Genomic DNA, 20,804 nt, shown 5'->3' with positions numbered 1-20,804 from the left:
AGGAAGCAATTCACATTTCAACAGAAAAATAAAAGGAAAATACTGCAGATGCTGGAAATCTGAAATAAAAACAGAAAGTGCTGGAAAAATTCAGCAAGTCTGGCAGGTCAGCATCTATGGAGAGAAAAACAGAGGTAACGGATGGAATTTTACGACCCCCGCAGGAGCGAGCTGGTGGCAGGGGGAAAAATGGGTCGTAGAATTGAGTGTGAGGCGGGGGTGCTGTTCCCAACGCCTTCCCGCCCCCCCTGCAAATTTACGAGGGGCGGCAGCGGCGAGAAACGGCCCTCCCACCCCAGGCCAATCAAGGCCCTTAAGTGGCCAATTAACTGCCACTTAAGGGCCTCCTCCCGCCACTGCTGGTATTTTACCCAGACACTTACTGTGTTTCCTGGGCCGGCATCCCTCTTGCTGCTGAAGCTGGGTGCAGTCCCAGCAGTAGGCACTGCTGGGACTGAGAGCTGTCAGCCCGCTGATTTGCCAGCAACTCCTGGAGGCAGGACTTTCTACCTCAGAGGGACGGAAGACCCACCCAAGGCCAATTAGGGGTCTGGAGGCATAAAATCCTAGCATGGTTCCCCAGGCCCGGTGGAGGCAGGTTCGCCCCAACTTTTTGGCTGGTGGGTGGGGCCTCCTGGCCAACGTAAAATTCCGGCCGACATTTTAGGTCGATGAACTTTCATCAGAACTGGAAAATGTTAGAAATATAATAGGTTTTGAGCTAGTGGCGGGGCTGGGGTGGGTGGGGGAAGAGGAACAAAAGGGAAGCTCTGTGATAGGACAGAGTGCGGGAGAGATTAAATGACAAAGATGTCATGGAACGTAAGGCAAAGAAAGTGGTAATAGTTGTATAAAAGACTAAACATTTGTCCAGATAGAGTGTTAATAGCAGAATAATGAACTGCTCTGTCCAAAAGCAAAAACATGAAAAATAAATTTAAGACCAGGTCATGGTCTGACATTGTTGAACTCAATGTTGAGTCCAGAAGGCTGTCAGGTGCCTAATAGGAAGATGAGGTGATAGTCCTCGAGCTTGTGTTGAGCTTCACTGGAACACTGGAGCAGGCTGAGGCCAGAAATGTGGACGTGAGAGCAAAGTGGTGAATTAAAATGGCAAGCAACCGGAGGCTAGGGGTCATGCTTGCGGACCGAGCGGAGGTGTTCCACAAAGTGGCCACCCAATCTGTGTTTGATCTCCCCAGTGTAGAAAAGACTGCATTGTGAGCAGTGAATACAGTATATGAGATTGAAAGAAGTACAAGTAAATCGCTGCTTCACCTGGAAGGATGGTGAGGAGAAAAAAGACAAAAGGGCAAGTGTTAAACCTCCTGCGATTGCATGAGAAAGTGCCAAGGGAAGGGGATGAGGTGTTGGAGGCGATGGAGGAGTGGACCAGGGTATCATAGAGGGAACAATCCCTTTGGATTGCTGACAGGGGAGGAGAGGGGACGATGTTTTTGGTGGTGGCATCACGCTGGAGGTAGTGGAAATGGCAGAGGATGATCCTTTGGATGTGGAGGCTGGTGGGATGGAAAGTGAGGACAAGGGGAACCCTGTCGCTGTTCTGGAAGGGAGGGGATGGGGTGAGGGCAGAAGTGTGGGAAATGGGTCAGACACGGTTGAGGGCCCTGTCAACCAGTGGGGGGAGAATCCTCGACTGAGGAAAAAAGAAGACATATCAGAAGCGCTGTCATGGAAGATTGCATCATCAGAGCCAAAGTGACAGAGACGGAGAAACTGGGAGAATGAAATGGAGTCCTTACAGGAGGCATGGTGTGAGGGTAAGTGCAGTCAAGGTCGCTGTGGGAGTCAGTGAGCTTGAAATGAATATTGGTAGATAGCCTATCCCCAGAAATGGAGACAGAGAAGTCAAGGAAGGGAATGGAAGTGTCAGAGATGGACCATGTGAAGGTGAAGGAAGGGTGTAAATTGGAAGTAAAGTTGATGAAATTTTCCAGTTCCAGGTGAGAGCAGGAAATCGCACCGATACAATCATCCATGTACTGGAAAAATTTTGGGGATCTAACCTGCTGACAAGGGTGGTGCTGTTGTTGTCTGGTGTACTGACCTCTACCATGCAGAGGCTGAGCGCCAACTCTCAGATATTTCTTCCTACCTCCCCCAGACCATAAGCCCACCACCGAACATCACGTCACTGTCTCCAGGGCTGTCACTGACCTCATCTCCTGTGGCAATCTTCCTTCCAAGGCCTCGAACTTCATTGTTCAACTTCATGACATCAAGGCAGCATTTGACCGAGTCTGGTTTCAAGGAGCCCGAGCAAAACTGGCATCAATAGGAATCGGGGGAAAAATCTTCACTGGTTGGAGTCATATCTAGCACAAAGGAAGATGGTTGTGATTGTTGGAGGTCAATCATCTCAGTCCCAGGACATCACTGCAGGAGTTTTTCAGGGTAGTGTCCAGGGCCCAACCATCTTCAGCAGCTTCATCACTGCTCTTCCTCCATCAAAAGGGATGTGGGGATGTTCACTGATGATTGCACGATGTTCAGCACCTTTCGAGACTCTTCAGATACTGAAGCGGTTAGTGCCCATAGGCAGCAAAATCTGGACAACATTCAGTCTTAGGCTGATAAGTGGCAGGTTACATTTGCACCACACAAGTGCCAGGCAGTGACCATCTTCAAAAAGGGAGAATCCAACCATCTCCCCTTGACGTTCAGTGGCATTACCATCACTGAATCCCCCACTATCAACATCCTGCAGGTTACCATTGGCTAGAAACTGGTCTGGACCAGCCATATAAGTACTGTGCCTATGAGAGCAGGTCAGAGGCTGGGAATTTTGTGGCGAATAACTCACCTCCTGACTCCCCAAAGCCTGACCACCATCTACAATGCACAAGTCAGGAGTGTGATGGAATACTCTCCTGGATGAGTCCAGCTCCAACAAAACTCAAGAGGCTCGACATCTTCCAGGACATAGCAGCCTACTTGATTGGCACCCCATCCACCATCTTCAACATTCACTCCCTCCACCACCGATGCACAGTGGCAGCAGTGTGTACCATCTACAAAATGCATTGCAGCAACTCACCAAGGCTCTTTCGGCAGCACCTTCCAAATCCGCGACCTCTGCCACCTAGAAGGACAAAGGCAGCAGATGCATGGGGACACCACCACCTGCAAGTTCCCTCCAAGCCACACACAATCCTGACTTGAAACTATATCGCTGTTCCTTCACTGTCACTGGGTCAAAATCCTGGAATTTCCTTCCACCAGCATTGTGGGTGTACCTATCCCACATGGACTGCAGTAGTTCAAGATGGCAGCTCACCACCACCTTTTCGAGGGCAATTAAGGATGGGCAAAAAATGCTGGCTTAGCCAGCGACGCCCACATCCTGTGAAAGAATAAAAAAATGTTCCCCAGCCCTGAACAGCCTGCTTCTACCTCCTTGCCAAAATCCCCAAATAGGACTGTCCTGGTAGTTTTATCCTTTCAGCCTGTTCCTGCCCCACTGAGCTTATTTCTTCCTATTTTGAGTCTATTCTTTCTCCCCTTGTCCAGTCTCTTCCCACCTACATCCATGACTCTTCTGATGCCCTACGTCATTTCAACAATTTCTGGTTTCCTGGCCTTAATCTCCTCCCCTTTTTGAGCCAGCATGTAGAAAGTCCAACAACAGAAGGGGCTGGACTGGAACTAATCCTAGGGAATGAAGCTGGACAAGTGGTAGAAGTGTCAGTGGGGGAGCATTTCGGGGATAGTGACCATAACTCTGTAAGATTTAGGGTAGTTTTGGAAAAGGACAAAGATGTACCAGAAATAAAGGTACTGAATTGAGGGAAGGCCGATTTCAATATGATAAAACAGGATCTGGCCAAAGTGGTCTGGGAGCAGCTACTTGTTGGAAAGTCTGCATCAGATCAGTGGGAGTCATTCAAAAAGGAAATAGTGAGGGTTCAGAGCCAACATGTACCTGCTAAGATGAAGGGTAGGACCAACAAGTCCAGGGAACCCTGGATGTCAAGGGATATAGAGGATTGGATCAGGAAAAAAAAGGATGCTTATGGCAGATTCAGAGCACTGAAAGCAGCGGAGGCCCTAGAGGAGTATAGAAAATGTAGGGGGGTACTTTAAAAAGTAATTAGGAGAGCGAAGAGGGGGCATGAAAAAACACTAGGGAGCAAGATAAAGGAAAATCCCAAGGCATTTTATAAGTATATTAAAGGCAAGAGGATAACAAGGGAAAGAGTAGGGCCCATTAGGGAACAAAGTGGCAATCTGTGTGTGGAGCAGGAGGATGCAGGTGAGATTTTAAATGATTACTTTTCATTTGTGTTCACGCTGGAGAAGGACGATGTAGATGTAGAGTTTAGTTTAGAGATACAGCACTGAAACAGGCCCTTCGGTCCACTGAGTCTGTGCCGACCATCAACCACCCATTTATATACTAATCCTACACTAATTCCATATTCCTACCACATCCCCACCTGTCCTTATATTTCCCTACTACCTACCTATACTAGGGACAATTTATAATGGCCAATTTACCGATCAACCCGCAAGTCTTTGGCATGTGGGAGGAAACCGGAGCACCCAGAGGAAACCCACGCAGACACAGGGAGAACTTGCAAACTCCACACAGGCAGTACCCAGAATTGAACCCGGGTCGCTGGAGCTGTGAGGCTGCGGTGCTAACCACTGCGCCACTGTGCCGCCCCAGGGAGGGGGATTGTGATGTACTTGAACAAATTAGCATTGAAAGAGAGGATGTATTAGCAGTTTTAATGGGCTTAAAAATGGATAAATCCCCAAACCCAGATGAGATGTATCCCAGGCTGTTATGTGAGGCAAGGGAGGAGATAGCAGGGGCTCTGACACAAATTTTCAAATCCTCTCTGGCCACAGGAGAGGTACCAGAGGACAGGGAATGTGGTACCATTATTCAAGAAGGGTAGCAGGGATAAACCAGGTAATTACAGGCCAGTAAGTCTAACATCAATGATAGGAAAACTACTGGAAAAAATTCTGAGTGACAGGATTAATCTCCACTTGGAGAGGCAGAGATTAATCAGGGATAGTCAACATGGCTTTGTCAGGGAGAGATCAAATCTAACAAATTTAATGGAATTTTTCAAGGAGTTAATTAGGTGTGTAGATGAGGGTAAAGCAGTTGATGTAGTCTACATGGACTTCATTAGAGCCTTTGATAAGGTCCTGCATGGGAGATTGATCAAGAAGGTAAGAGCCCACGGGACCCAGGGCAATTTGGCAAATTGGATCCAAAATTGGCTTAGTGGTAGGAGGCAGAGGGCGATGATGGAGAGTTGTTTTTGTGATTGGAAGCCTGTGACCAGTGGTGTACCAGAGGGATCGGTGCTGGCATCCTTGCTGTTTGTAGTGTACGTTAATGATTTAGACGTGAATATAGGAGGTATGATCAGTAAGTTCGCAGATGATATGAAAATTGGTGGTATCGTAAACAGTGAGGAGGAAAACCATAGATTACAGGATGATATAGATGGGCTGGTAAGATGGGCGGAGCAGTGGCAAATGGAATTTAATCCTGAGAAGTGTGAGGTGATGCATTTTGGGAAGACTAACAAGGCAAGGGAGTATACAATGGATGGTCGGACCCTAGGAAGTACAGAGGGTCAGAGGGACCTTGGTGTACTTGTCCATAGATCATTGAAGGCAGCAGCACAGGTAGATAAGGTGGTTAGGAAGGCATATGGGATACTTGCCTTTATTAGCCGAGGCATAGAATATAAGAGCAGGGAGGTTATGATGGAGCTGTATGAAATGCTGGTTAGGCCACAGTTGGAGTACTGTGTACAGTTCTGGTCGCCACACTGTAGGAAGGATTTGATTGCACTGGAGCGGATGCAGAGGAGATTCACCAGGATGTTGCCTGGGCTGGAGCATTTAAGCTATGAAGAGAGACTGGATAGGCTAGGGTTGTTTTCCTTAGAGCAGAGAAGGCTGAGGGGGAACATGATTGAGGTATACAAAATTATGAGGGGCATAGATAGAGTAGATGGGAATAAACTTTTCCCCTTAGCGGAGGTGTTAATAACCAGGCAGCATAGATTTAAGGTAAGGGCAGAAGGTTTAGAGGGGATTTGAGAAAAGATTTTTTCACCCAGAGGATGGTTGGAATCTGGAACTCACTGCCTGAAGAGGTGGTAGATGCAGGAACCCTTACAACATTTAAGAAGTATTTAGATGAGCACTTGAAACACCATAGCATACAAGGCTATGGGCCAAGTGCTGGAAAATGGGATTAGAATAGATAGGTGCTTGATGGCCAGCATGGACACGATGGGCCGAAAGGCCTGTTTCTGTGCAGTATAACTCTATGATTCTATGACTATGGAAATCCAAACTCTCTACACCTTCATTCCCCCACCAGGACGGTTTGAGGGCTCTCCGCTTCTTCCTTAAACAGAGGCCCAACCAGTCCCCAACCACCACCACTCTCCTCCACCTGGCTGAACTTGTTCTCACATTGGACAACTTCTCCTTCAACTCCACTCTCTTCCTCCAAATAAAAGGTTTTGCTTTGGGTACCCGCAGGGATCCTAATTATGCCTGTATTTTTGTGGCGTATATCGAACATTCCTTGTTCCAGTCCTACTCAGGCCCCCTATCCCAACTCTTTTTCCAATACATTGATGACTGTATCGGAACCAAATCCTGCTCTCGCCCGGAACTGTAAAATGTCATCAACTTTGCTTCCAATTTTCACACTTCTCACACCTTCACCTACTCCATTTCCGACAGTTCCCTTCCCTTCCCTTCCCCGACTTCTCTGTCTCCATCTCTGGGAATAGGCTATCTACTAATATTCATTATAATCTCACTAACTCACACAGCTACCTCGACTACCTTTCCCCTCACACCCTGCTTCCTGTTCATTATTCTGCCATTAATACTCTATCTGGACAAATGTTTAGTCTTTTACCACACTCTTTGCCTTATATTTCATGACACCTTTGTCATTTAATCTCTCTCGCCCTCTGCCCTATCACAGACCTTCCCTTTTGTTCCTCTTCCCCCTCCCCCCTTTCACTTGCTCAAAACCTATTACATTTCTAACCTTTGCCAGTTCTGATGAAAAGGTCATTGACCTGAAACGTTACCTTTGTTTCTCTCTCCACAGATGCTGCCTGACCTGCTGAGTATTTCCAACACGCTGTTTTTATCACAATTGTTAGATCTCCTCATTCTACAGTATGAAGGAGACAGCAAGACATGGAGGTGACTTTTCTGAGATAGAAATAATGTAAAAGGACCTTAATATTTGCAATTTACTTCCCCAACTAATACATCAGTAGCCTTAAGCCAGCAAGATACCAAAGCCTGGTCAGTTCTTGGGCTCTGCACAGCCAACATGAATGCAGCACTGCAGAACCCCACCCGCCCTCACCCAAGGCCAGAAGCCCAAGCCCATATCTGGGTGCGGAGTCATTCATGTAGCCGGGACGGCACCCACTTAGTGCCTTCAAGGCCACAAGCTGATCTGCCCTTATCAGGCACGGATAAAATAGTTAACTCTTTGGTTCTCACTGGAGCCAATCTGACTAGAGAAGGGAATAATCCCATTTAAAATTGATTGCCTTACTCTGTGAAGGTTGGAGCCTTTAGAAGGTCTCAACTGACATATGTTCACTGAGGCTTTTGTCTTGTAAACCAGAGTTAGACTAACGAATGAAAAGCATTCAGCTGATGGAATATGCTTCCAGTTATCCCCAGTTTACAATATACCCATTCATTCTGGAAATGCTCTGTTTGTTCTGTGCGCCGACATTGTGAAGCATTAAGAGTATTGAAACTCATTTAACTAACAATCTTATGAAGAAAACTGTCTTCATACTTACTGAGTTACTTTCAAACTCACATTCAGTTAGTATGGAGATAATATTCACACATTGAAAAATTATCTGGTCCCCAAATTTTGGAATGGATACCCCAGATCTAGAATCAAACATCTTAGGAGGAAGGGCTGCACCCTGGATATTTAATCACTTACCCATGCCACAAAGAGTTGTCATGGACTCCTACAGATTTGGAATGGGACTTCACAAAATGTCTCACAACCAATAACTTACTTTTGAAGCGCAGCCACCGTGGGTTTTTTATGCAAATGAAACAGCCGCTTCCACACAGCCAGGCCCCACAAACAGCAAATGAGTTGAATGACCAGCTAATATATTTTAAGTTGAGCAAGAAATTGGCCAAGGCACTGGGAGAACTCCCTACTTTTCTTCGAAAAGGTAGATGGGACCTCAATTTAACGTCTGATGGTAGCACCTCCGATGTTGCAGCGATCTTTCAGTGTTGTACAAAAACATAGTACAAATTATGTGGTCACCTCCTCAAGTGAACCCTCAGCTTTCTCAATCAGAAGCAAGAGAACTAGTGCAGAGCAAAGCTGGCGATATGTTGTAACTTTTAATTTGCCACTAAGGGATTGGAGGAGCAGTTTTATACGTGTATAATTGTTTTTAAAGTGTTAAATATTTAAAATTGAAATCATATGAAAGCAATCTTATACATGCTTGAATTTAAGGCAAACAGATAAGGGTAGATTGGAAGAAACTATTTCTGCTGGTTGGGCAGTCTCAAACTAGGGGACATACCATAAAAATTAGAGCCAGACCTTTCAGGAGTGAAATCAGGAAACACTTCTACTCAAAAAGGGTGGTAGAAGTTTGGAACTCTCTTCCGTAAACGGCAATTGATGTTAGATCAATAACAGGCTTAATAGGCTAAATGGCCTACTCCTGTTCCTATGTTCCTATAAATTGGTATAGCAAAGGTCCTTGGGACTCAAATTCCTGTTTATAGTAATGTGAGTAATAAGTAGTGGGTTAGCATTTTCCCTTTAAAACTGACAAAGATGAGAATTTCAGTGTCTCCTTTCTATACAATACTCTTTGAACAGTCAGAATGAATGTTGAGTGAGTTCTTTTTTAGCTGTTTAGTAAGTTACCTATTAATAAGCCATTTAAAAGTTCAACTCATTATATTAAATTTCTTTGCTTCCTATTTGTTCTGATTCAGGATCTACAGAAAGTTTCCTCCAATGAGAGGTACGATTGCAATATCTCCACAAGAGAATTATCAAAGCTAATATTTCTCTGTGGACCCCAGTGATATATTTTTGTTTCCTAGCAGTTGCAGTGTAATACAGATCTTCATTTCCATATCCCTCACTGCAAGTGTCTATCTCAAACCAGTGTAACACCAGCCTCCACTTATATAACGTCTCTAACATAAATATCCCAAGGTGCTTAACACAGAAAAAGGCACTTCACAGAGGCAAAATCAGATAAAAATAAACACCAATCAAAGAAGCAGATATTAGAAGGTATGTCCAAAGAAAAGCATGATCAAAGAGGGGGATTTAAGGGATGGTCCTCGAGGAGATGGAGGTGGCAAAACTGAGGGTTTAGGGCAGGAATGGATGGTTGAAGACATGGCCGGCAATTGTTGGATGAAAGTTGGGAGATATTTAAGAGGCCAGGATTGAAGGAGCAGAGCACCTCATCCCAATTGGACATGTTCTCCTGCATAGTCTTCTGGGATGGCAGCGTGGCAGACACCACATTCACCCCTTACGTAATCACGAGTTATCCTGCTGGACTAGCAGCTTATTTGCAGTCTAGCCTTCAGAAACATACAGGACATTTGGGCTGCGAAATTGGTCTCTGTTGAGTTGGCACCCGAGCTCAAAGAACAGCAGCCAGAACATTTCCAAACATGCAGTCCATATGGTGTACCCTGACTGACAGGGCGCTAGCGCAGCCATGCCCTGCTTGCACCACAAGCTTGCAGAGTGGGCAGACTGTGCTGTCAAATAGCCTCTAACGCTGATTTGACGCACAATCTGCCATTTGGACTGCGCAGGTCCAGTTAACACCCTGTCTTCATCACTTCCTGTTGAACACGTGTTCAGCTGCATGAGGCACCACCCACTAGGGTTATTTAAAGGGCTAACCATCCAGTTTCCGGGTCTGATGCTTTTGGCTTACTTTTGCTATTGCAGAGTTGGTGCATGTACTGTGTTGATTGGTATTGGAGGAGTTTTGCAAACTTATTGGATTTTCAAGGGAGTGGTGCTGGGTTTTGACAAATAGGTCAGAGGAGTTGAAAGACCTGTCAGGAGAAAGTCTGCTTTAGTAATGGGGGTTATAGTTGCAGTCCCTCTTGGAAATGGAGCATAGGCAACAATGAGGAGAGGCATTGCGCAGAGGGAGGGGGAGGAGGGATCTCATTAGAAGACACATTACACCAAGGGTCTTTAGGAAGCTTTTAAACTACCTCCACCTCAGACAGTCTGTAGTGTCTGCATTTCACTAAGGAGCTGGTCACTGAACTGTGCCACCTCCTACAACCTGACCTGTGGTCTCACAGCAAGGAAAGAACAGTGCTGTCAGTGTTTGTCAAGGTCTGTCAATTTTTATGCCAGTGGATCCTTCCAGGCAGGAGCAGGCAACAATAGCAACATCTCACAGTTCACTGTTCATTACTGCATCAGTAAATGACAGAGGCCCTGGACAGAGGGGAGGTGACTTCATTGTCTTCTCACTGATCAGAGAGAAGAGGAGGAAAAGCATGTGGTTTTGCCAGGCTGGCAGGATTCTCAATGGTGCAGAGTGCAACCGACTGCACACATGTGGCTCTACACGCCCCATGTAAAAACAGGTAGCTGTTCAATAACTGCAAGGGTTGCCATGCCCAGAAGATCCACTCGGTACTGCCCGTTATCCTGGCAATAGCCATGATGCGTTCATCTTGCGCTAGTCATTTGTACAGCTTTGGCCCACCATGAATAGCCAGAGACTGGCTGCTGGTGAATGATTCCCCTCCACCACCCAGCCACTTGAGGACAGCACAACTATGAGAGCCATGCAGCTATCAGGAACATTGTGAAGCAAACCATCGGTGTGCCGAAGCAACGGTTCTGCTTCCTGGCCCACTCGGAGTGTGTTTCCAAGTTTGTGGTGGTCAGCAGTGTCCTCCATAACCTTGCTATCATGAGGGCCCAGCCCTTGCCATCAAGTGTTCAGCAGCCACCTCGGGAGGAGGAGGAAGGGAGGAGGCACCCGGGGCCCCTTTGTTCCGGGTGAGCTGTCTGTGAGAGAATACTCAGACTCCAGATCCCCTGAGATGTTATCCTCACATCACCATTGTTCCACAATTCCCCAGTTTTTGTGATAACCCTCAAGAGAGCAAAGAAGAAATTTACAAGGATGTTGCCAGGTCTGGATGGTTTAGCTATGAGCAAAGATTGACAAAGCAGGGGTTATTTCCTTCGGAATAGAGGAGGCAGAGGGGAGATTTAATTGAGGTGTATAAAATTATGAGGGGCCTAGATAGAATAGGTAGGAAGTATCCATTTACCCTTAGCAGAGAGGTCAATAAATGGGGCATAGATTTAAAGTAATTTGTAGAAGGATTAGAGGGGAATTGAGAAGTAATTTTTTTCATCCAGAGGGTGGTGGGGGTCTGGAACTCACTGCCTGAAAGGGTGGGAGAGACAGAAACCCTCATTGCATTTAAAACACCAGGATATGCATTTGAGGTGTTGTAACCTACAGGGCTATGGACTGAGAGCTGGAAATTGGGATTAGTCTGGATAGCTAATTTTTGGTCAACACATTCACAATGGGATAAATGGACTCCTTCTGTACTGTAAATTTTCTATTTCTGTGTTTTTTCAATCCATCTGCTGCTGTTCTTTTCAACAAAATCCTGCAATAAAAGTCACAACAAAAATCCATTCCATAACAACTTTATCCAACACTACTTCCAACTTCTTATCGGAGCCTTTGCCTGTTCTAGTGCTCCCATCAATGCTACTCCCGTGGCTGCAGCATGGCTGGTGGAAGACTGCAGGTGGCCTTGCAGTGCAAAGTCAAGCAGTTGTGAGTCTTGTGGGCCCTGCTTCAGACTGCATCATCCCCGCATGGGTGGCAGCAGTTTGGGCTTGCTGGCTGACAGGAAACAGCAAGGACACTGACGGAGAGGCAAGGGTGGGAGGCAAATGCTGTCTTCCTGAGAGAGGGCAGCAGGTTTGTGCTCCACAGAGCCACTGCCGCTCCCCCAAGGAGGAGCCTCAGCAATCCTACTAATCTACGAATCTGTTGGATAAATTACTGGACTGCTGTGAGAATGCTTCTTGCAGCACTGGAATCCGTAGCCATGATGGCAGCTGTTTGAGTGGGCATGGCATCAAGCTGGGTTTGCATGGCAACAAGCATGGCTCTCATGATCTCAGTCTGAGCTTTCACTGCAGCACTGAGACTTTGGATGGCTTCTGCCTGGGTTGCAATGGAAGCTGAGTCATCGTCCACCAGACACTGCATCACAGCTGGTTTTGCAAGTGCTGTCATGGAGTTGGCCACCATTTCCATGCTAGAAAGGATGGGCTCCAAGCTCTGCGCTAGGCCTCATGTCAAGTTGGAACCTGACTCCTCCATGCTCCTTGACAGTGACCAGATGCTCTGTGGCGGTCCTGCCAATGGGCCAAGCATCTCAGTGTGCATGCCCATTGGCTTTCTTCTGTAGGCCACCCTATCAAAGTCCTTCTCTGAGTCTCCTGCAGCAGAATGTCACTGCAACTTCATCAGCCAGTGAGCTGGCACACAAACTATCTTTTCTCCTGGCCTGGTTGCAGCCAGTGACTCAGCACGTGCTGATCCTGACTCAATTCTAGCCTCTAAAGTTCACACAGTGCCTATATCTAAGCTGGTGGCTGCGAGTTTCAGGTCAAGTGATGGTGCTTCTTCCTCAGAGGTCCAGTGCAGCGCTCTCTCTTCCTCAAGAGGCTGCACTGGCTGATGAGGTGGCAGGTCATGAGTATCTGAAAGCAGAAATGCAGAAGGATAGGACTGGGTGAGGGCAGATAGCAGGATAAGGGTGAGGTGAGATTTGGGAATGTCAGTGAGTGTGTTATAAGGTGTTTGAACTTTTTCACAACTGAAACCTGGAGGTATGTGGAAGCAAATGGAAGTGGGTGGGAGGCTGGCAGCATTGGTGACGTGGAATGTCTGAATGTTAGGCATGAGTCCTTGTTGCTGATGAGTGAGTGATGGGGCTGTGGTACACTGAAAATTGTGAGAGGCCAGTGGAGCAGTGGATAGGGGATGTCATGTGAAGATGCATTCACTGACCTTGACCACCCCTGTGAGGTCATTGAACTTTTCCAGCACTGCAGCCAGATCCTCTGGCCAGACTCCTGGCCACCTGCTCCCATTCCCTTCTCAGTGTTTGCCATGAGAGCCCTCTTGCCACCTCTCGAAGCATAGTGCCTTTCCTCTTTTCCAGTTCCATCAGTAATGCCTCCAGTGCTACATCAGAGAATATGAAAGCCCTCTCTTTTGCTTGTTGCTTCATTTTCTGTGCTTTTCTTTCCAGCCTAGCATTCCAGAGGCAATTGCAGCAGCTCTTGTTGCATGAGTGCAGCTCCCCTTTAAAAGGGGTAAGCTGCCTTTAAGAGGTCCAGGTTTGCTATGTGTCATGCTAGCCACGCAAGCTACTCGGCTGTCTGTTGAGCTTGGAACCAGTCAGTTGCGTGTTCCATGCTGGGCTGCATGCTGAAATCATTCAGATGAACAGGCAACACAAAGGGTGGATGTTCCAGGCCCTTAGAGGGCAAGGTCGGAGGTGGGAAGGCTGGCAAAATGATATGGGAAGAAATCGGGTGGTGTGCCTGACACCTTCCCACCACCACGCCAATTTGCCTGCAGCAGGAAAGCTGGCAGACTGCCCACCCGCCCACAGACCAGTTGACCCCCTTGTGCAGCCAATTAAGGGCCTCTTCCCACCTCCACTGGCATTTTACCATCAGCAGGGAGGGGCCCTCTGCCATGTGGGGATACCACCAGGTAAGCTCCGGTGGCCTCCCAGCGGGCTCCGAGGGGTGCCTTCTTTTTGGGCACTCTTTGGTCCAAGGAGGGGCTCCCAGCAGCAACGGCCTCCCCCACAGCATTGGCACTGCCTGCCCTCACCAACCTCACCATCACCTCCCCCCCCCCCCAAACTCCTGATCCTGCATGACTGTCCCCGGCGACCTCAGACCCTACTTACCTGGTGTGAGGCCAAACGTCCCATCGCTGCGTCATCTTTCTCCAGGTGCAGCCCACGCAGTGGCCACCACTCTCGGTGGTGCAGCTGAGCTGCTACCCCTTTGATTGGGCCGGCAGCTCTTGGGAGCAGGTCGCTGTCCGTAATAGGACAGCAGGCCCAGTGGCAGCCCCTTAATTATCTGCCACCCACGGATTGTGACCCCAGGTCCCTCTGCCCAATGAAACTGTATTGCCCACCATTTCCTTCCCCGGCGGCAAGACTCCTACCTCTTCAGAAAAATCCCAGCCAAAGTTTGCATGCTGCCTGCCTCAACCTGACCGGGCGCTGGATAATCCACATTGTGATTCCCATGCCAGAAAATGGGCCTGATCCAATTTTTCCCCCTTTGTCTTCCCTGACACTACAATAAGCTACCATGCTTCTTCCATTAGAATTGATAATTGCATATTCTACAGCCGACTTAATGCCCTGTGCAATCATTGTCGCACTTACACACCCAATAAGGGCTTTATGAGTGATTTAGTTGCATGTTTTAAATCATCTCAATTTTTAGCAGGATAAAATGATTTCATGTCTTACAATTCTCTTGATGTGTTTTCACTGGTTGAGAGAACATGGTAAGTATTGGACAGAGCAGTGTCGGGGCCTTGGCAGTTCTGTTCGCAGGTGAAGATGGTATCTCTAATCAGAAGGGCAACAATAACAGGACAAATATTTCAAGCAATTATTTTAATGAGTTGCTTTAGAAACTACTAAAATTTAATTTGGAACTACATGAGCGTGAAGGTAACAGTAGGATAAACCAAGAATTGTACCTAGTCCTGGAGTATTTCTTAAATCTAATGGTATATTTAGAATGCAGAACCACCTCCTCAGTACTGATGGCAGCTGCAATGACTGTAGGAATTGCCCCATTTCTGTCACAAGGTGATTTCTACAGAAGCCATATTAAAATAATTCACGCGTGCAAAATTGTTTTATGATCACTGTTTGAGACTTAACTGGCTTTTTAACTGTTGGACTGGGAGCTTCAGTCATCAAAATCCATAACTCCCATTGTTGTTATTAGGGCTGGTGCTGCCAATGGAGCCATGAAGTAAAATCACCTTCATTGGTAGCTCTCACTACTTTTGGCAACTTGAGTGTCATCTTGTTTACCATGCAAGTTCAATACTGTGTTGTTGGCAAAATTAATGCACCATTAGCTGTTTTAGCAGTTCCAATTTATTTAAATGATACAAAGTGACCTCAATTTCTCTCTATAGCCTATTCTGTCTATCACTTATTAATGACCCACAGCTAGCAAAAGCCACAGTGCATTAATAGCCCATTGTAACATTAAAGTAAGCTACCATTTTACCTCAATATCACAAGCATTAATATTTGTTCTCAGAATGAGCTGCCCACCAACTATATATTACATCTTATTTCTGGCGTGTACCCTGCTGAATTATACAGTGCATTTAATAGTGAGTAGGCCATTGCAGTTTACCCAAAACACCAGTGTTAGAATTAATTTGTTTTCTACATGCAAGAAATTAACTCCACTTAATTGCAATTTATTTTTTGACAATTTCAGTTCTATAAAATTGCTGTCAAGCCCAGCAAAAGCCATGATAACTATATTATATTCACATTGTCTCCGACCCATGAAATTACAAATCAGACCAACGATGGTTCTTAAAATCATCCATCCTAACCCATCTCCAAAAGTCAATTGTTTGAATGTAATTTCCCCATTATAAGAAATGCCAAATGGTAACGTTATGATAAACATCTTCTTAAATATCTCCCCACTGGCCCGGATTTTACAAGGAGACAGTGTACCCACCCACCATCTGAAAGTCCAAGTACGAGCCCACCTCCGTCACCACTAGTAGCCACGACCATTCATAACGGTCCTCATGCAGTTAACTGCCTGCAGTCGTGGCTTCTGCCCCTCTGAGGCATAATGTCCTGCCTCCAAGAGCTTCCGGCCAATCAGAGGGCCAGCAGCTGTTCAGTCCCAGCAGCTCCACTGGGAGCGGTGGCCACTACTGGGACTGCAGCAGACCCTAGACCCAGCCAGCAAGGGAGGCCAGAGAAGAAGGTAAGTGGGGTCGGAGCTCACTGGGGCAATCAGCCAGGCCCTGACAAGGAGAGTGGTGGGGGGTGCAATCGTGAGGGTGGGAGGGTGTTCTACCAGGGGCGGCCTGTGCCGCTTGGGGGCACAGGGTGCTCGGTCAGAAGGAAGCCCAGCCCGCAAAGAGGCTGTGGTGTGGTGCCGGAGGATTGGAGGATTGCTAATGTTGAATCTCTGTTTAAAAAGGGAGCATGGGATAGACCGACTAATTACAGGCCCGTCAGTCTAACCTCAGTAGTGGGCAAATTATTGGAATCTATTCTGAGAGACAGGATAAACTGTCACTTAGAAAGGCACAGGTTAATCAAGGATAGTCAGCATGCATTTGTGAAGGGAAGATGTTTTCTGACCCCACCTTGATCGAATGTTTTGAAGAAGTAACAAGGACGATAGTTGAGGGTAGTGCAGTTGATGTGGTCTACATGGATTTTAGCAAGGCTTTTGACAAGGTCCCACATGGCAAGCTAGTTAAAAAAATAAAATTCCATTGGATCCTGGGAAATGCAGCAAGGTGGATGCAAAATTGGCTCAGTGGCAGGGAACAAAGGGTAATTGTTGACGGGTGTTTTTGCGACGAGAGGGCTGTTTCCAGTGGTGTTCCACAGGGCTCAGTACTGGGTCTGCTGCTTTTTGTGGTATATATTAACGATTTAGACATAACTATGGGGGGCAGGATCAAGAAGTTTGCAGATGACACAAAAATTGGCCGTGTAGTTGATAGCGAGGAGGATAGCTGTAGGCTGCAGGAAGTTTGGTTTGGTCAGATGGGCAGAAAAGTGGCAAATGGAATTCAACCTGGAGAAGTGTGAGGTGATGCATTTGGGGAGGTCAAACAAGGCAAAGGAATACACGATTAATGGGAAAATACTGAAAAGTGTAGAGGAAATGAGGGACCTTGGAGTGAATGTCCATAGATCCCTGAAGGTAGTAGGTCAGGTCAATAAGGTGGTTAAGAAGGCATATGGAATCCTTTCCTTTATTAGCCGAGGTATAGAATATAGAAGCAGGGAGGTTATGCTGGAACTGTATAACTCATTGGTTAGGCCACAACTTGAGTTCTGTGTGCAGTTCTGGTCACCTCATTATAGAAAGAATGTAATTGCACGAGAGAGGGTACAGAGGTGATTTACAAGGATGTTGCCGGGACTGGAAAAATGCAGCTATGAGGAAAGGTTGGATATCCTGGTGTTGTTCTCCTTGAAACAGAGAAGGCTGAGGGGAGATCTGATTGAAATGTACAAGATTTTGAGGGGCTTGGATAGAGTGAAGGTGAAAGGTCTATTCACCTTAGCAGAGAGGTCAGTGACGAGAGGGCATAGATTTAAAGTGATTGGTAGAAATATTAGAGGGGAGCTGAGGAAAAACATTTTCACCCAGAGAGTGGTGGGGGTCTGGAACTCACTGCCTGAAAGGGTAATTGAGGCAGAAACCCTCAATTCATTCAAAAGGAATCTGGATATGCACCTCAAGTGCTGTAACCTGCAGGGCTACGCACCAAATGCTGGACTGTGGGATTAGAATAGGTGAATCGTTTTTCAGCCGGCACAGACACGATAGGCCAAGTGGCCTCTTTCTGTACTTTAAACTTTCTATGATTCTATATGCTGTGACCTGTGGAGTGGTGGGACTGAATTAACAGTGCATTACTTCTTACTTGGTCATAACACAGAGATAAAGTTGGTCGATGTTATGGAGGTGGAAATAGGTGACAGGGCAGAGGCCAGTTGGAGGAGAATAGAGATCAACCGTGTCAAAGGCTGCAGACAGGTCAAGAAGGGATAGTTTATTTTTGTCATAGGATGTCATTTGTGACTTTGATAAGAGCCATTTTGGTACTCTGGCAGGGGCGGGAATCTGATTGGAGGAATTCAAACATATAGTTCCGGGAAAGATGTGCACAAATTGGGGAGGTGACAACAGGAACACTTTCAAGGACTTTGGAGATGAAAGGGAGGTTGGAGATTGGGCGATAGTTTGCAAGGACGATGTGGTCAAGGGTATTTTTTTGAGGAGACGGGTGATGATGGCAGATGTAAAGGAGGGAAACACCTAAAGAGAGAGAGAGCTGTTAATAGCATCAGCTAAAATGGGGACCAGGAGGGGAAGTTGGGTGGTCAGCAGTTTAGTGGGAATAGGATCGAGTGAGCAGGAGGTAGGTCTCACGGACAAGATGAACTTGTCGAGGACATGAGGGGAAATAAGAGAGAAACTAGAGAAAGATGTGAGTTCAAGACTAGGGCAGCGGAGAACTTACGAGGAAGTTTGGCCCGGTGGGCTAGTGGAAGAAAGGGACGCATCAGGGGCAGCTAATCGGATGGTCCATGAGTTCCTTTCATTTGTTGTTGTTGGTGAGGGTGGAGGAGACGGAGGGGCCATGATTTTACACCCATCCTGGGAGCAGGCTGCGAGGTAGAACTGCACACAGAACTCAAGTTATGGCCTAACCAATGAGTTATACAGTTCCAGCTTAACCTCCCTGCTCTTATATTCTATACCTCAGCTAATAAAGGAAAGGATTCCATATGCCTTCTTAACCACCTTATCGACCTGTCCTGATAACTTCAGGGATCTTTTGGGGGAGAGAATTTCAGATTTCTGCTACCTTTTGTATGAAAAAATGCTGACTGATTTCACAGCTGAAAGGCCAGCTCTCACTTGAAGATTATGTTCTCATATTCTTGATCCCACAGAGGAAATAGTTTCTGTATATTTGCCCTATTAAATCCTATTTATTGTTCCTTTATTTTTTGAATGAGTTAATAAAAATAATAATATGCTTCCAAAAGACTGTGAATGCAGAAATGTGAGAACTATGCAGTAATAGCAGCAAACAGTCACTTCAAAATCTCACTGGATGCAGGAATTCTTCAGAGACAGGAGGCAACAGGAATTTGCCACCTTTCAAGTGCAGGTTTCCTTTTCAAGAGATGCAAGTCTCCTTTACAGAGAGAGGTATCACATTTCTGGGTCTTCCTCTCTTGCTCCAGGCAGGTCAAACAAAGATTTTAAATGCCTGCCCTTTGTCCGACTCACTGGTTTTTTAAAGGGTCCAAAGTCAAAAAAACCTTCCTGAACATGGTCACATGTCCAGACACAGTGGGCTGGATTTTACCTTCGGCAGACAGGAATTCACCACAGATGTTTACCCGGGCTTTAAGTGTCCGGAGGCGGGACTTCCACCCGCTTTACGGAGGACGTCCCACCTCAGTATTCTGCCAGCCAATCAGTGGGCCGATAGCCCTTAGTCCCTGCAGCGTCACCGGGAGCGGCGACCACTGCTGGGACTGCAGCCCTTCCAACCACGTGGAGCCATGAGTGAAGGTAAGTTGGGCATGCCTCACCAGGGGGATTGGTCGTGCCCTGGTGAGGCTAGGGTGTTCGTTTGTGGTGGGGGGGGGGGGGGCGGTCCTGGGTCCGGGGGTGGGTTGGGAGGCAGGGGCAGTCCTGTGCCCAACTGCCATGACATCCTCCCCCTCTGCCTTGTGGAAAGGCCAGCGGCTATCGCTGGGCAGCCTTTCACATCCCCAGCACACACACTTGCCACAGGTAAAATATCCATGGAGGCGGGCGAAGGCCCTTAAGTGGCCGTTAAGTGGCCACTTAAGGGCCTTGATTGGCCTCGGGCGGGCAGGCCATTTCCCATCCCCTGCTCAACTACCGTAAAGTTGATCGGAGGCGGGAGCAGGGCGGGAAGGCCTCCCAGAGCCACCTGTTCAATTTTACACCGCCCCCACACCGCCTTCTGACCCGCTGGGGCGGAGTAAAATTCAGCCCAGTGTCTCTTGTCATTCAAAAAGAAACTGCTCTGATGGAGATTTAGATTTTAGATTTAGAGATACAGCACTGAAACAGGCCCTTCGGCCCACCGAGTCTGTGCCGACCATTAACCACCCATTTATACTAATCCCATATTCCTACCACATCCTCACCTGTCCCTATATTCCCCTAGCACCTACCTATACTAAGGGCAATTTATAATGGCCAATTTACCTATCAACTTGCAAGTCTTTTGGTTGTGGGAGGAAACCAGAGCACCCAGAGGAAACCCACGCAGACACAGGGAGAACTTGCAAACTCCACACAGGCAGTACCCAGAATTGAACCCGGGTCGCTGGAGCTGAGGCTGCGGTGCTAACCACTGCACCGCTGTGGTTTCTTTGAAATTGCCTGCTTTTCTGTCCTTGTATAAGTTCAACTTCCTTTCAAAGCACCCATAATGTTCAGGTTTTTGTTATATCTTGCTTTCAAAACATTGCAGAAATTCCAACTATTTGCAAGTGTCCAAGTCTGCTGAAAATCCTTTTTCCAGTTTTTTTTAAAAACACTTAGATAGAAGTTCAAGATTTTAGTACAAAAATAAGACCTTTTGTAACACCTGTCTCAGATTGCCTGTTGCTGAAGCCCTTGTTCATGTTTTTGTTACGTCCAGACTTGCCTATTCCAGTGCACTCTTGGCTGGTCTCCGACACTCTAGCCTCTGTAAACTTGAGGTGATCCAAAGCTCTGTTGCCCTTGTCTTAACTCACACCAAGTCCCATTCACCTATCATCCCAGTGCTCGCTAGCCTACATTGGCTCTTGGTCCATCAAAGTCTTGATTTTAAAATTCTCATCCTTGT

General features: G+C 46.8%; 1 protein-coding gene across 8 annotated transcripts in view; it reads left to right on the top strand.

The window, feature by feature from the left end:
* LOC137378448 (solute carrier family 12 member 5-like) overlaps nt 1–20,804 on the top strand; it is a 1,212,460-nt gene that overhangs the window by 1,051,338 nt on the left and 140,318 nt on the right. The gene's annotated exons all lie outside the window — the stretch shown is intronic.

The sequence above is a fragment of the Heterodontus francisci genome, chromosome 16 (assembly GCF_036365525.1).
Source record: "Heterodontus francisci isolate sHetFra1 chromosome 16, sHetFra1.hap1, whole genome shotgun sequence".
Lineage (NCBI taxonomy): Eukaryota > Metazoa > Chordata > Chondrichthyes > Heterodontiformes > Heterodontidae > Heterodontus > Heterodontus francisci.
This window is presented reverse-complemented; position numbering and strand designations above follow the sequence as displayed.